This window comes from Octodon degus, unplaced genomic scaffold, assembly GCF_000260255.1.
Source record: "Octodon degus isolate 3935 unplaced genomic scaffold, OctDeg1.0 scaffold00091, whole genome shotgun sequence".
NCBI lineage: Eukaryota > Metazoa > Chordata > Mammalia > Rodentia > Octodontidae > Octodon > Octodon degus.
In genome coordinates, this window is record NW_004524667.1 from 10,844,389 (window position 1) to 10,857,850 (window position 13,462).

The 13,462-nt window shown below is 40.6% G+C and overlaps 1 pseudogene; it reads right to left on the minus strand.

The window, feature by feature from the left end:
- Positions 1-5,069: 5,069 nt before the first annotated feature.
- LOC101561688 overlaps positions 5,070-13,462 on the minus strand; it is an 8,992-nt pseudogene continuing 599 nt past the window's right edge.

The window sequence follows — 13,462 nt, forward strand, 5'->3', positions numbered from 1 at the left end:
ATGATAGCTTTAAAGTCTGGCCATGAATCCAACACAACTTCCTTTTGAAAGGGATTCCCACGGTTTATGTTCATAACTGCTCCATAAACCTTGAGTGATTCAGGAAAGTGATTCTTCAATATTTTCTCCAGTGCCAATAATTTGGAAGAACAGCTCAGCACCAACATCTTCTCCACAGGGATGCAGTTCCACCCTTAGTTAGAAACTTGAAATGCACAGTTATTGGAGGTTTCAGTCCATATTCAACTGGCTCCAAGGCAGAGCGGCACATGGCAGAGAACTACCTTTCATGGCAGCAGCAAAGAGCAGAAACACCTGTGAGATTGATTCTTAAGTATTTCATTTTTTTGAGTGCTATTATGAAAGGCATGGTTTCCCTAATTTCTCTCTTGGTGAGTTCGTTGTTTGTGTGCAGAAATGCTCTTGTTTTTGAGTATTGACTTCATATCTTCCTATGCTACTGAATTTGGTTATTAAATTTATAAGTTTCTTGGTGGAGTTTTTGGGGTCTTTTATGTAGAGTATCATGTCATCTGCAAATAATTTCACTTCTTCCTTTTCAATCACTGTTCCTTTTATTTCTCTCTCTTGTCTAATTGCTCTGACTAAAGTTTCCAGAACTATATGGATGGTGGCATTTTCTTATGCTATGGTCTGTTTGTATTATAGATATTTATATTCATTCATGAACTTACCCATTCATTTGATGAATGTTCAGTGGACACTCATTAAATGCTAGATACCCATTAACCTCTAGGAAATAAAACAAGCACAGTGTAGACTCTGGCCTGAGGGATCCATGTTTTGGTGGAGGAGAAAGATGCATGTATCTCCTGGTGTTCCAGCAGCAGGCAGATGGCCGAGCTACAGGATAAAGAGGAGGCAATACATAGTGGGAGTATTCACAGGGCGGGGTGTAGTGAACTTATGAGGGAGTACGCAGGATCTGGCAGCTAGTAGAGATAGACTTTTGAAGGGTGGATGGGAGAAGGAGTTTCTGAAATTTGTAGTGAGGGAGCTGGATAGAGCAGGTCGCTGGTCAGAGCTTGGATTTTAGATGGAGGGACACAGTGAGAGAAATGTCTGGAGGGTTTGAACAGCCCATGTGTGCTCTGCTATCTTCTTCTTACCTTTAGTTCAGAGATGTTCTTCATTGGCTACACCCAACCAGAGGCCAGGAGACAAGCAAGGTCTCTGATAGTCTTTGGAAATCAGCCCTTGGTAGCAGAGAAGACAGGTAAAGGAAGAGAGTGTAAATCTGAGGGCCAAAAGAAGATATTCAGCAAGTCTGTTCTTTTGCCTCCTTCTACCTACTTTCTTACCTTACTCGGTTAAGTTTGCGTTGTAATACAGGGGCACAGCAAGTTCCAACAGTTATCCTACTGCCACTATTGATGTCATCAATCTGGTCACATTCTCAGCTGCAAACTAAAATGCTAGCACTCACCAGTGTTTTGCAGATAACAAATAAGGGAGAGACAATTTATTCATATAAAATGTACCTGCTTCACTTTCTACTGTTATAGCTTTTCACAATAGTCATACTTGCCTTTGTTCAACAGCCTTTTTTTCTCATCCTCTGCTATCATCTCAATTGGTGATGCAGACTGAATTTATATGTGGAAACCCCACCCCAGTATGATGGTAAGAGGAGGAAGGGCCTTTGGGAAGTAATTAGGGTCATCTTAAAAGGGATGAAAGTCATTACTTCAGACACAACTACAAGTCAGCCATTGGCCCTGCTCCACACTTAGCAGGTATATAAATTGGGAAGCTTGAGTGGGAAACATGCACAGCCCTCATCCCTGCTACCATGGCTACTTTTCTTCTGGGCCCAGTGGGTCAGGACTGAGGAGGTGAAAGGAGAGGCCACTTCCTCTACAGTGACCTCTCTATTTTATTTTGGTGGAACTGGAGATTGAACTCAGGCCCTTGAGCTTGCCAGGCAAGCACTTATTCTACTGAGCCATCTCCCCGGCCCACAGCAACCTTTCTGATGAACATCTTCCTACTTTATGTCCACTCAAGGAGTTCATGTACAGACTTCTCCCTCACTCACTGTCATTACCAAGTTTCTAGTTTTCTTCTTGTTAGGTCTCTGACCAGCTAGCTAGCGTGCTTACTGCCTGATCACAGAATCAGTGTAAACCTAGACCTCAAGCATTTTTCTTTCTCATGAAGTGGACAACCAGATCCACTTCCCCAAATTCTGCCCATGAGGGAGATTTCCATTAACCACCACTTTTTGGGGTGACCTGAGAGATAGAGGGTAGACTCATCTGTTGCTAGGTCTGTCTTAACTGGTCAGAGGGACTCCCTAAAACACACAGAAGGAGAGAGAGAGAGAGAGAGAGAGAGAGAGAGAGAGAGAGAGAGAGAGAACACTGCTGCAAGGCCTGTGGGAGTATGACTTTCTGTTTTTGGTGTTTTCCAAACATGCTTGGCTCATGTGCATTTTCTTTCTTTCTTTTCCTTTATTTCCTTCCTTCCTTCCTTCCTTCCTTCCTTCCTTCCTTCCTTCCTTCCTTCCTTTCTTCTTTTTGGAGACAGAATCTCACTATTTAGGGCAAGTTGGTCTTGAACTCACTTATGTAGCCCTGGCTGGCCTTAATCTCACAGGGATCCTCCCCCTACCCCTGCCTCCTGAGTTCTGGGATTGCAGGTGTGCACAACCACACTCAGTCTATCCTTTCTAACTTATAGTACATAGTCAATTTTACAATTTGGTGGATCAGCTAAACACTTTGAACTTTGAATACTTCATACTGTGCCTCACAGGGTGGTACCTTTTAAAAATTATATTTACAAATTCATGAAAATAGCAATACAATGACTACTTTTTATATGTAAAACTCAGTTCACACTAGGAGCTCAAGCGGTGCTTGCCTGTTGCTCCATGTCTGGCCTTGAGCCTCTTCCAGGATTGATAAGATGCCAGGAGCTGCATTTCATTGAGACAATTACTGTCAGAGGCAGGGGAGGTGGCTTGCTGAAGTCTCTTTTGCAGCATCCCCTCGAAGATGGAGGCCATAAGTTCTCCGAGAGCAGAGCAGAGAATGGAGGCAGAACTTTACTGTTTTTAATTTTTTTTTTTTTAGTCCTTGAGGCTCAAACTCAGGGTTTCACACATACTGGGGAATAAAAATACGGTGAATGTTTAAGTTTTTAAAAATGTATTACAGTAGAAGCACATTGCCTTTAATACCCCTCAAAACATTTCTCCTTCCCCTAAACACACTTATTCCATTGTTCTTGCCATTTTCAGAGAGTTCTGAAATCCTTCTTCCTGAGTCTCTCTAGTTGCACTGTTGTGGCTGCCTCCATGTCTTGAATTAATTTAAAATGTTTACTTTTCATGGTCATTTTGACTTTAGGGAAGAGCCAGGAGCTGTACTGTGCCAGATCTGTTGAATAAGGTGGATAAGGACACACAGCAATACTATAAAAAGCCTGTCTTTCGGTTGGGCATCATTCAGCAGCCGCATTCCCATTGAATTTGGTCAAACTTCATAAAGACACAAAAGAAGACCTCTGGAACTGCTTCAGAAAGTGGCCAAAATGATGGCATAAATGCATTTGAAGCAAGCAGGAATACTGTATTTTGAGCAGTATTAATGATGGTATGTCTTTTACTCTAACACATTTGTTTTATTTAATTTAAGCATTCACCATGTTTATCAGTCACCCTTTGTCTATCAGATCTTTAAAAACATCTTTGGGACTGAGTCTCACTAAGTTGCCCAGGGTGGCCTTGAACTTGCCATCCTCCTGCCTCAGCCTCTTTGTGGAACTAGGATTATTGGCATGTACCACTGTGCCCAGCCTGAGATAAGATTTGAAAAATGAGTAATGCACAGCTGGGTGTGCAAGTTGTGGAACAACATGTGCAAAGATATGAAAAATGAAACAACATGATAAGTATCTTGGCAGTACTGGATTATGGTGTGTAAGGAGACACGCTTAGGAGACTGGTAGTGGGGTCCCTTGAAGCCTGTAAGGAAGCTTCTGAATTCTTTTCTCTTTAAGGAAATGAATTTATCTTTGTATCTTTAGCTGTTCACAGTTCTTACAATAGTAGATCATACATCTTTTTAGTTTTGAATTTTAGTTGGAAGTATAATTAGTTATATATGAGTCCATTTAGTTGAATAAGTTCCCAACTTCTCTACGGCTCTAAATTACTGCCCTCAAACTACAATATTTTTTTAGACCAGGCATTTTAACCAAGTAGATCTTGCCAAGTAACTTCATAAGAGAAATTGTCACCTGTCTACTTCTATGAGTAAGATTCTAATGCAAACATACACACAAATATGGTAACCCTTTTGTATTCCCTGAGCTCATATAAAAGTGTCTTTCCTAGGTGTGTGAAATATTTTATGGGCAGTGAGCCTTGTTTTTTAGTAAGTGCTTGGTGTCTTTAAAACATGAGTCAATTGCTAAAATGTATATAGTTTAATCAATATAAACAAATTTGAAGAATGACCAGAGTTTTGGTAACATATCCAAACCTGAAGGATCTTGAGATTACCTTATATAACAAAATACCATTGGTTCTGAATCATTGCTTCCATATTTAGAAATTAAAACTTTTGTTGTTCTTTGACAGGAGCAGGGCACACCACCAACGAAAAGTGCCATCTGGGCCAGGATCGCAGGAGAGAAGGGGAGAGAGAACAAATGGCAAATCAAAGGTTTGGATCAGATGAGTGTTTAGAGTAGGTGTGTGCATGGTGTGCCTTTGATTTCAGACAGCTTCGTGCCTGGATAAGTTCTGGAGACCATGGAACATGACAGTAACTGACCCTACAGATCCCCAGAGAAACACAGGGTTACTAGAGGAGAAGGCAGAGATGATTATATTTGCAAAGGAAGCACGAAGCAGACAGTGAGCAGTGAGCCAGGACTGGAACTTCCTTTCAGCAAGAATTCTGAGAAAATGCAGACAATATGCAACCAGGAAGCAGGGTGTGCAGCATATGGGATTGGAGTTGAGTCCTTCAAAGTTGAGGATTTGTCATATTGTCCATTATTAAAGAGAAAGACAAGAAGATTAAGTCATTTTGCCCTTAAATGCTGTTTTTCCCTTTTCCTCTAGAGAGTCGTATGGCTGTCAAATTTAAAGGTATCTGGCCACAAAGAAGTTGTCCAAACTTTAGCATTATTCCTGACAGTATCAATATAAATGTTACCCTTCTATGTCCAAGACCAGATGTTAGTTTAAAAGTGATAGAAATCCACCCAAGCCTAAATCAGAATATTTGTTTTAAAAATAAATAGGACAGTGGTCAAACATGCATCATTATCTTTAGGCATCGTCTAGAAACACAAAGTAAGCCTAAAACCATAGTCTTATTAGAAGCCTTATGAATGGTGAGGCAAAGAATGGTCCACAGTCAGTCCATTTCTTCTGGCATCTTATGAAATGACAAGCCCAAGATAGCCACAGTAGCACATACCTGTAATCCCAGTGAATGGAGAGGCTGAGACAGGAGAATCACAAATTTGAGGTCAGCTTGGGAACTTAGTATGACACTTTCTCAAAATCTGCCCATCGACCAACCAACTAACCACCAACTTTACCATGAATAATCAGTTATAAGAGAGGTAGGAAAAGAAAAGAATATTCTATCCCATTATCCTTATCAAAGGAAACAAAATGATTTATCATTGTCATTCATGCTAGTGAGATGCTTTTATTTTTATTTTATAGAGGAGAAAGGCAATTTTTGCTTCTGTGTTAATTGTCTATGTATCTACCTAGATATAGATTTTAAAATTGTTTTTTACGGGTACATTTGGAGTTCTATAGAGTTGCAGGTAGCTATACCTAAATCACATACTTAGCTTAACATTAAGATATTTACAAGTCTGCTTACAAGTTTTCTGAATGGAAAGCAAGGTTAAATCACAGAATGGAAATTGTGAAGGTTCTGGGCAAGAATGAGTGAAAGCAATTTTGCTCTTTATAGCTCTCAGATATTGAAAGTAATTACAATTTTTCTACATACTTTATTTATTTATTTATTTATTTTTGTATTTTAGGGAAGGGCCTATAGGGTGTTCAGGGTCTCACTACTAGATTGGACTTGTAGTGATCTGCCTATTTACAGCCTCCCAAGAGCTGGGATTACAGGTGCACGCCACCATGCCCAGTCTCAATTGCCATCTCAGCATGCCCCAGGGTTGGGGCCAGCACGGCAGGCCCAGGGATCAAACCCCTTGCCCCTGTGCCTGCTTGTAGGTGCTTTAATCCACTGAGCTATTTGGCCGGCCCCCTTACGTATTTTACAAATACTTCTTGGGCAACTACAAGTATCTGTGATGGTCTATGGAGTAGGCAGTTAGAATGCTGGAAGCAAAATTTGGAGGATTGCTTCATCATGCTCCTACCCAATAGCGACAATGTACTACTACCTCTTGTTGGAAGCCAAGGACCTAGGAAAGGAAATCTTTCACCACCGAAGTTTAAAGAAATGCTTTAGAGCCTATTTTAGTTTTCCAAGAATTTAGAAACTAAATATTTAATGTCTGAGTCAACAGATAATTAAAAAACTAAAAATATGTCTCTGAAATTTTCTGACTGATTTTTTTACAGGTAAAGAATAACGACATTTAGCTTTGAAGCAAATTCAAAGGAAGTCTCTAGAGCTTACAAATTGTATTTTTAGGTAATAAAAAAACTTATTGTAGATCATTTGTCCCCTGGAACTTATGAAATAATGCCGGTGCTTCTGAACTGGGAAAGTATCCAGGCCCTGAGCATGGAAGACAAGTGAGGAAGTGCACTGCTTGGCAGGTGCTGATGCTGGGGAAGCTTTTTCTGTTCCTTCAGTCCTACATGTTATAGCAACAAATTCACTTCTTAACAGTTATAGTTGAATGCTTTGTGTGCAAGCTGACAGTAGATAACTTACTATTGGGCATCATAGGACACTTGGAAAAGTAAAAAGTGTAGGACAATTCAAAACCTGTACTAGGCTTCACCTTTTGTATTTACATTGACCATGTGTAGGTGGGTTTGCCTTGTCTTTCTCATGTTATCTCAATTTATATCAAGTGGTTATTGTTTATATCTGTTTTCTTAAAAACAAAGACTCAGTTATGCACTTAAGTAACTACTTTTTTCTTTCTTTCTTTTTCTTTTGGTTCCAGGAATTGAACTGAGGGACTTGCATTTGCTAGATATGCACTGAAATGCTGAGCTACATCCCTGGCCAAAGTGACTACTATTTCTTTTTCTTTTTTCTTTTCTTTTCTTTTTCTTTTTTTTTTGCAGAACCGGGGATTGAACTCAGACCCTTGTGCTTGTCAGGGAAGCACTTATTCCACTGAGCCATCTCCCCAGCCCCTGACTACTATTTCTTTAGAGAATATTTTTCTGCATTATTTTAGGGAAGGGTCTAGAGGGTATTTAAGGTCTCACTACTAGTTTGGACTTGTAGTGATCCACCTGTTTACAGCCTCCCAAGAGCTGGGATTACAGGTACATGCCACCATGCCCAGTCTCAATCACTGTCTCAGCACACCACAGGGGTGGGGCTGGCATGGCCTGGTGGGGGTGGAACCCTGCTGCTGTGTCTGCCTAAGCAGGTGCTTTAAGCTGGTGAGCTATTTGGCTGGCCCTTGGCAGGTATGCACTTCAACACTGGACTGAAAATCTCCAGGCTGAGAAAATATTTTAACTGGGCCGGGGAGATGGCTCAGTGGATTAAGCGCTTCCCTGGCAAGCACAGGGCCTGAGTTCAATCCCTGGTTCTGCCAAAAAAAACAAAAACAAATAAAGAAAATCTAGCCTGTTATTTTCCACTAGGAAGGCAGTATGCAATGCGTTAATTATTGGAACTGTCCCACTTTGATTTGAAACTGTCTCATTGCTATTTATTTCTCAATAAAATTATGGAAAAAAAAAGAAAATATTTTAACTAACAATTTGTCAATTGTTATGATTTTACTAATTTCTTTTAATTGTTTAGATGTACAGTAGCTATGCTTGCCTTTGCACATTTGCTGAGGCCTCCAAATTGAAGGGATGTGTCTTAGTTACTTTTCTCTTCTTGCTGAGACAAAATACCTGACATGTAATGTTAAAGAAGGATGGGTTTACTTAGCTCACAGTCTGTAGAGGTCTCAGGCCATCATTGGCTGGCTCCAAGGCATGGGAGAGGGGAAACAGCTCATGGTGGGTAGAAGGTATCAAGAAAAAACAAGGAAGTTGTCCCTTTCAGGATTTCTGTCCCTTATATTGATCGTAGGCAGGGTACCAGCCTTAGGGAGGGCGCAGCACTCACACCCTGAATCCTAGCCAGAACCATGCCAAACTGATCAGAGGGCTGCTTGACTAGTCACACACTAGATTCAGCCACCTCTGAAAAAGTGCGATGACTGAATGAGGCTTGTGGGGGACATCTAGACACAAGCTGTAAGAGGATGGAGCTGTACACCTGAGCCCCACAGGGCCCCACAGGGCTGGGGCTTGTCTGGCTTGCTATCTCCTTGTCACCCAAACCTAGAGAAGTGTATGTATGTGATAGGATACAAGAGTGATTTGTTGAAGGCAAAAAAGTCCTTCCTTGTGTACTGTGACTTTTCTGTTGAAGAGAATTTCATCTGTTGAACTTTTGTTGGTGAGTGCTATTACTACCCCTTGCTTTATTTTTTTTTTTAACAGTTTCCTAGGATGTCTTTTTCTATCTCTTTCAGATAGAAAAATGTATTTATTATTTTAGGGCCCTTTGTTATAAATAACATTTGGCTTGATTAAAAGAAAGTAATGATTCTCTGTCTTTTAACAGAATATAATATTTAATTCTTTCACATTTACTGTGATTATATGTTGAATTTAATCTTGCATCCTTACTATTTCTCTTTCCCTCCTCTTCCCTGAGCACTACTTTGAACCCTATTCCTGACTTTTGGGTGAAGATCGAGTTTTCTAGGTTTCATTGCCTTACTTAATTTAGTTAGAAGTAAGTTATTTCTGTTTTGTATTGATTATGCTTTTGGTACCATAAAACAAGATTAAACCTGAAACACTTCCTTCCATGTATTTCTGCATCTGTACTTGCCCATGAAGAAACTAATGACAACTTTGTTTTTATTTCTTTGTAGGCAAAATAAGCCACTGGATTTCATCTTGAGCTAGCTAGGCATTTGTCTTTCCTTTATACTATTAGATATTGGTTAAACTCATTCACTATTTTTAATGGTTTCTGGAATTTTCCCTGTTATCTCAGTGAATACTTCTCCTCATTCTCTCCTTTTGTAGTTTCTACTAGGCATGTATTGGAACACTTAATTTTCCATATATATTTGTCATTTATTTGTATTTTTGAGCATGTTCTAGAGTTCCTCAGTTGTGCCTTTCAATTAAATATCTTTTAGTTATGTATTTTAGGGAAGGGTCTACAGGGTGTTCAGGGTCTCACTACTAGATCAGACTCGTAGTCATCTGCCTGTTTACAGCCTTCCAAGAGCTAGGATTACAGGCACACACTACTATGCCCAGTCTCAATTGCCATCTCAGTGCACCCTGGGGACGGGGCCAGCACGGCAGTCCCAGGGATCGAACCCCTGGCCATTGTGTCTGCTCACAGGCACTCTAATCTGCTGAGCTATTTGGCCAATCCATTGTATTTCCTGTTAATCAACACAATTATAGAAGTTTTTCTAAGCTTTCAATGATCAATGTCTTCCTTTTGAAGACCCCTAGTTCTTGTTTATAAACACTTTTTAAAAAATGTATTTAGATTGGACTTGTAGTGAGCCTTCCTATTTTTTAGCCTCCCAAGCGCTGGGATTACAGGCACATGCCACCACGCCCAGTCTCAATTGCCATATTAGTGTGCCCTGGGATCTCATTATGTTGCTGAGTTTGGCTTAGGATGGGTTCATATTTTTTCTGCCTTACCCTCCCAGAGTGCTGGGGTTACAGGCATGTGCCATCACACCTGGCTAATACTGTACTTCTTCTAAATTCTCATTTCTTTGGTCCCTCACTTTTGATTCTTTGAATGGTAGTTGACACATGTTATAAGCATGGTGCCTTATTCAGTGCCTTACTTTTTCTTACCTATTTTCTAGGTTTGGATTATTTTATAATATTCACCCAAAGAATCAAATGTAAGAAAATGGAGGAATCTGTCCACATACTAGAGACCCAAAGAATCCGGTTAAGGGCCTGGGCCCCCCAGCAGTGTCCTGCACGAATCCAGCTAAAGACCTAGGGCCTATGGCAATACCCCCTATGAGTCTAGCTGGAGGTCTAGAACTCACGACAGTGTCTCATGCAAGTCTATATCAGTGATCTATGCTAGGAAGGCCTGAGGGCAGTGGCAGAAGCTAGAAAGTCTGTGCCAGTGGGGTGAAGGATCTGTGCTATCAGTCTGAGAGATCTGCACAGGAGCTAGGAAGCAATGCCCAAAGTAAGGGCCAGAGCTCTCCTGAAAAGGAACACAGTCATCCCCAGGAACAGTGAAGACCTGAGTTCCTCCATTGATGAGAACACCCAAGTTCACATCAGGAAAGCCAGCAAGCCAAAGTTCTCTGGGAGAATCAAGAGCACTCCTGCCATCTTGACCTCTCATTCTTCTTTTATACTGCTGGCAACAATCCTCAGGTGGGCCATCCACAACTAGAACCACGCTGATTCACTTCAGCTGGGTGTTGCAGTTGACCATTGCTTAGCCCACCACAGGGTCACAGTCCCTGGCTGCATCTGCCTCTGTTCATCCCCTTCTGGGTCCTCTCTTATTCTTTCTCATTTTGTCTTTAGGTCTGCTTCACCTTAGGCCGGCTTCACCAGTCCGCTTTTCTGTCATCTGCACTGCTCTTTTTCCCTTAAAGAACTCATGTACCTTAACTCAGAATATTTTTCTGGTCATTTATGAGGATTTGAGAGAGGGGAGATTTTAGCATGTTTCTGTTTGCAATTTTGATCTGATCTTCTCAAGGTCTGTTATAAAACAGTTTAGTCCAACTTGCAGGTAGCAGATTAGCTCATATGGCAAGTGGTACTTATTCCTACTGTTGAATTTGAGTGGAAATTTATACTGAGGAAATGAACATGTATTATATTCCTGTTGGCTAGCAGTTTTAGTTTGGCTTTTCCAAATCTTCTGACATAATAGTTCTAAAATGGGAAAATGGAGGCTTGGAGAGGTAAAATAATTTACCCAAATGTATTTAACAGACAGCAAGAGATACAGCCAGGATTTGTACCTATGTTTTGCCACAACAACAGCTGTCTTCTGTTAACAAACATAAGGTAACAATAATGAACAACGTCTTCACCATAAGACATCACAAAATACATTTAGCTCTCACTAGAAATCATGAAATCAGTCATTACTGATTACGGTGGATAATTTGCCCACAGATCATTGAGCCAACTGCATTAATCCATTCCATTTTGTTGCCTTGTCAATAGGATTTATTCTTGGAATGATTTGTGAACTGCTGGTGTTTTTTCCAGTGGGCAGTACACAGGAATGGCATGTACATATTGGTAAACATCGTGCAGCATTGGCAAGTTGGTGGTTCTATTTTGAATTGATTTTTCTCATAGCTCTCAGCTGAGGTTTATTTTCATATAAGCAGTAATTACAGAAAACGAGTGCCTCTAAGGGTAAATGTTGCTATGCCGCCTGGATGTATTCCGTGGCATGCTATAATTATTTGTTTGAGTTATTTCACAGAAATCTTTCTCAGCAATTTATACATGGATTCAAGGTCAGTGAAGGCAGAGTGTAGACAGTTTGAGTTTTTGTAAAATCTATATTGTTTTGTTCAAGAAGCATTTTTGGAAAACGTGCCATAATTAACTGTTGGGAAATTTCAAGAAGGATTCAGAAACAAAAATATTTTGAGTTGTACTGGGAAGTTTTAAGTACACTGTGCCAGAGGACTTCAAAATAAAAATGTTGTCTGAACACAATGGGGTCTTTTATAGTAGGGGAGACCATGGAATTGTACCAGAAGCTGTGGTGTTGAATCCTGGTAGAGACAGATGCCTGACTGATGTCAGGGCTATATCCCAATAAACCCACAATAAGTTGAAGATGCCAGAAGTTAATAAAAAACTGTGTTCCTTATACTCAACTTACCAAATATCATAGCTCATCTCACTTCATTTGTTTTTGGTACTGAGAATCAAACTCAGGACCTTGTGCTTGCAAAGCAGCTGCTGGTGCTGCTGAGCTATATCCGCCCCCATCTCACTTGCTTTAAGTGTACTTTGAACACTTATATTAGACTACATTTGGGCAAAATGATTTAACACAAAGCTCGCTTTATAATAGTGTTGATTTCTGGTGTTATTTATTGAATATTCTACTGAAAGTGAAAAACAGAATACAATCCCTGTTTTCAACCCAAGTCATTGTCAATTACTAAACAAAGCAAGTGGCAGCCTACGCTCACATAGTCAAAAAGTCTGAAATTGAACCATGATAAATTGGAAACCGTCTGTGTTGTCTGCACAGGCTGAAGAGACTTCACTTGATGTAAAGTGAAAGAAACTGTCTCCCAGGGCTGGTGAGATGGCTCAGTGGTCTAAAGCACCTACTTAGAACAAGCTTAGCAAAACACAGGAACTGCGGTTCAATCCCCCAGCACCACATGCCAGCCAGCCCCGCCCCCTGGTGGGCTGAGATGGCCCCCCCCCAATAAATAAATAACATTAAAAAAAGAAAAAGAAACTGTCTCCCTCCTGAATTTATAAAGTGTACAGGGTGCTAATTGCTCAGCGTTCCCTGCCTACCAGTCATTATTTAAAGCAAGTTTCTTACACCAAAATCAGAAGCCTTCCTCACATCCCTACCTGGTGAATTAGACTCAGAGAGAACAGCCTAAAGAATCAGCTTGCAAGGACCCGGAATCCGTTGCTGCCTAATTTGGGGACGCTGGACCAGCTAATATAGGAATCATTCATATGGAAGGCTTCATGCTCAAATTTCAAGGTCCAAGGCAGTGAACACACCTAGGTGCAGGGCCATTATCTTCTGGGTGGTTTTTGAATATTTAGGGAACCTCTTCTTTTTTGTTTTGTAGGGATCCTCTTCTTATAATTTACTTTTCCTTAATCCAGAAGCAGGCTCCAACTCTAAGTCCTGTGCAGAAAGGCCACCGACCCTACCAACAAGAAGCACCCAAATGAACCCATATTTCAGCAAGGAAGAACATGAGAAAACGTGCTGGAAAGCAAGGATGCGCTTTCCCATAGCTCCGCTCCCCACGCCAGCCTTTTCTTCCATATGTGGTGGTGGTGGTGGTGGGGAATTTCTTTCCTTTCCTTTCCTTTTCTTTTTTTTTAATTAATCTGTTTCAAACTTTATTCCCAGGCTTCTCCAGCTTAATTGGCTGCAAAGAATGAATTGTATGTAAGCAAAAACTGAAAAGAGCAGCAGTGTCCAAGGGGCTTGGGCTTAAAAAATATTAGAGATCTAGATTTTATCAGATCCAT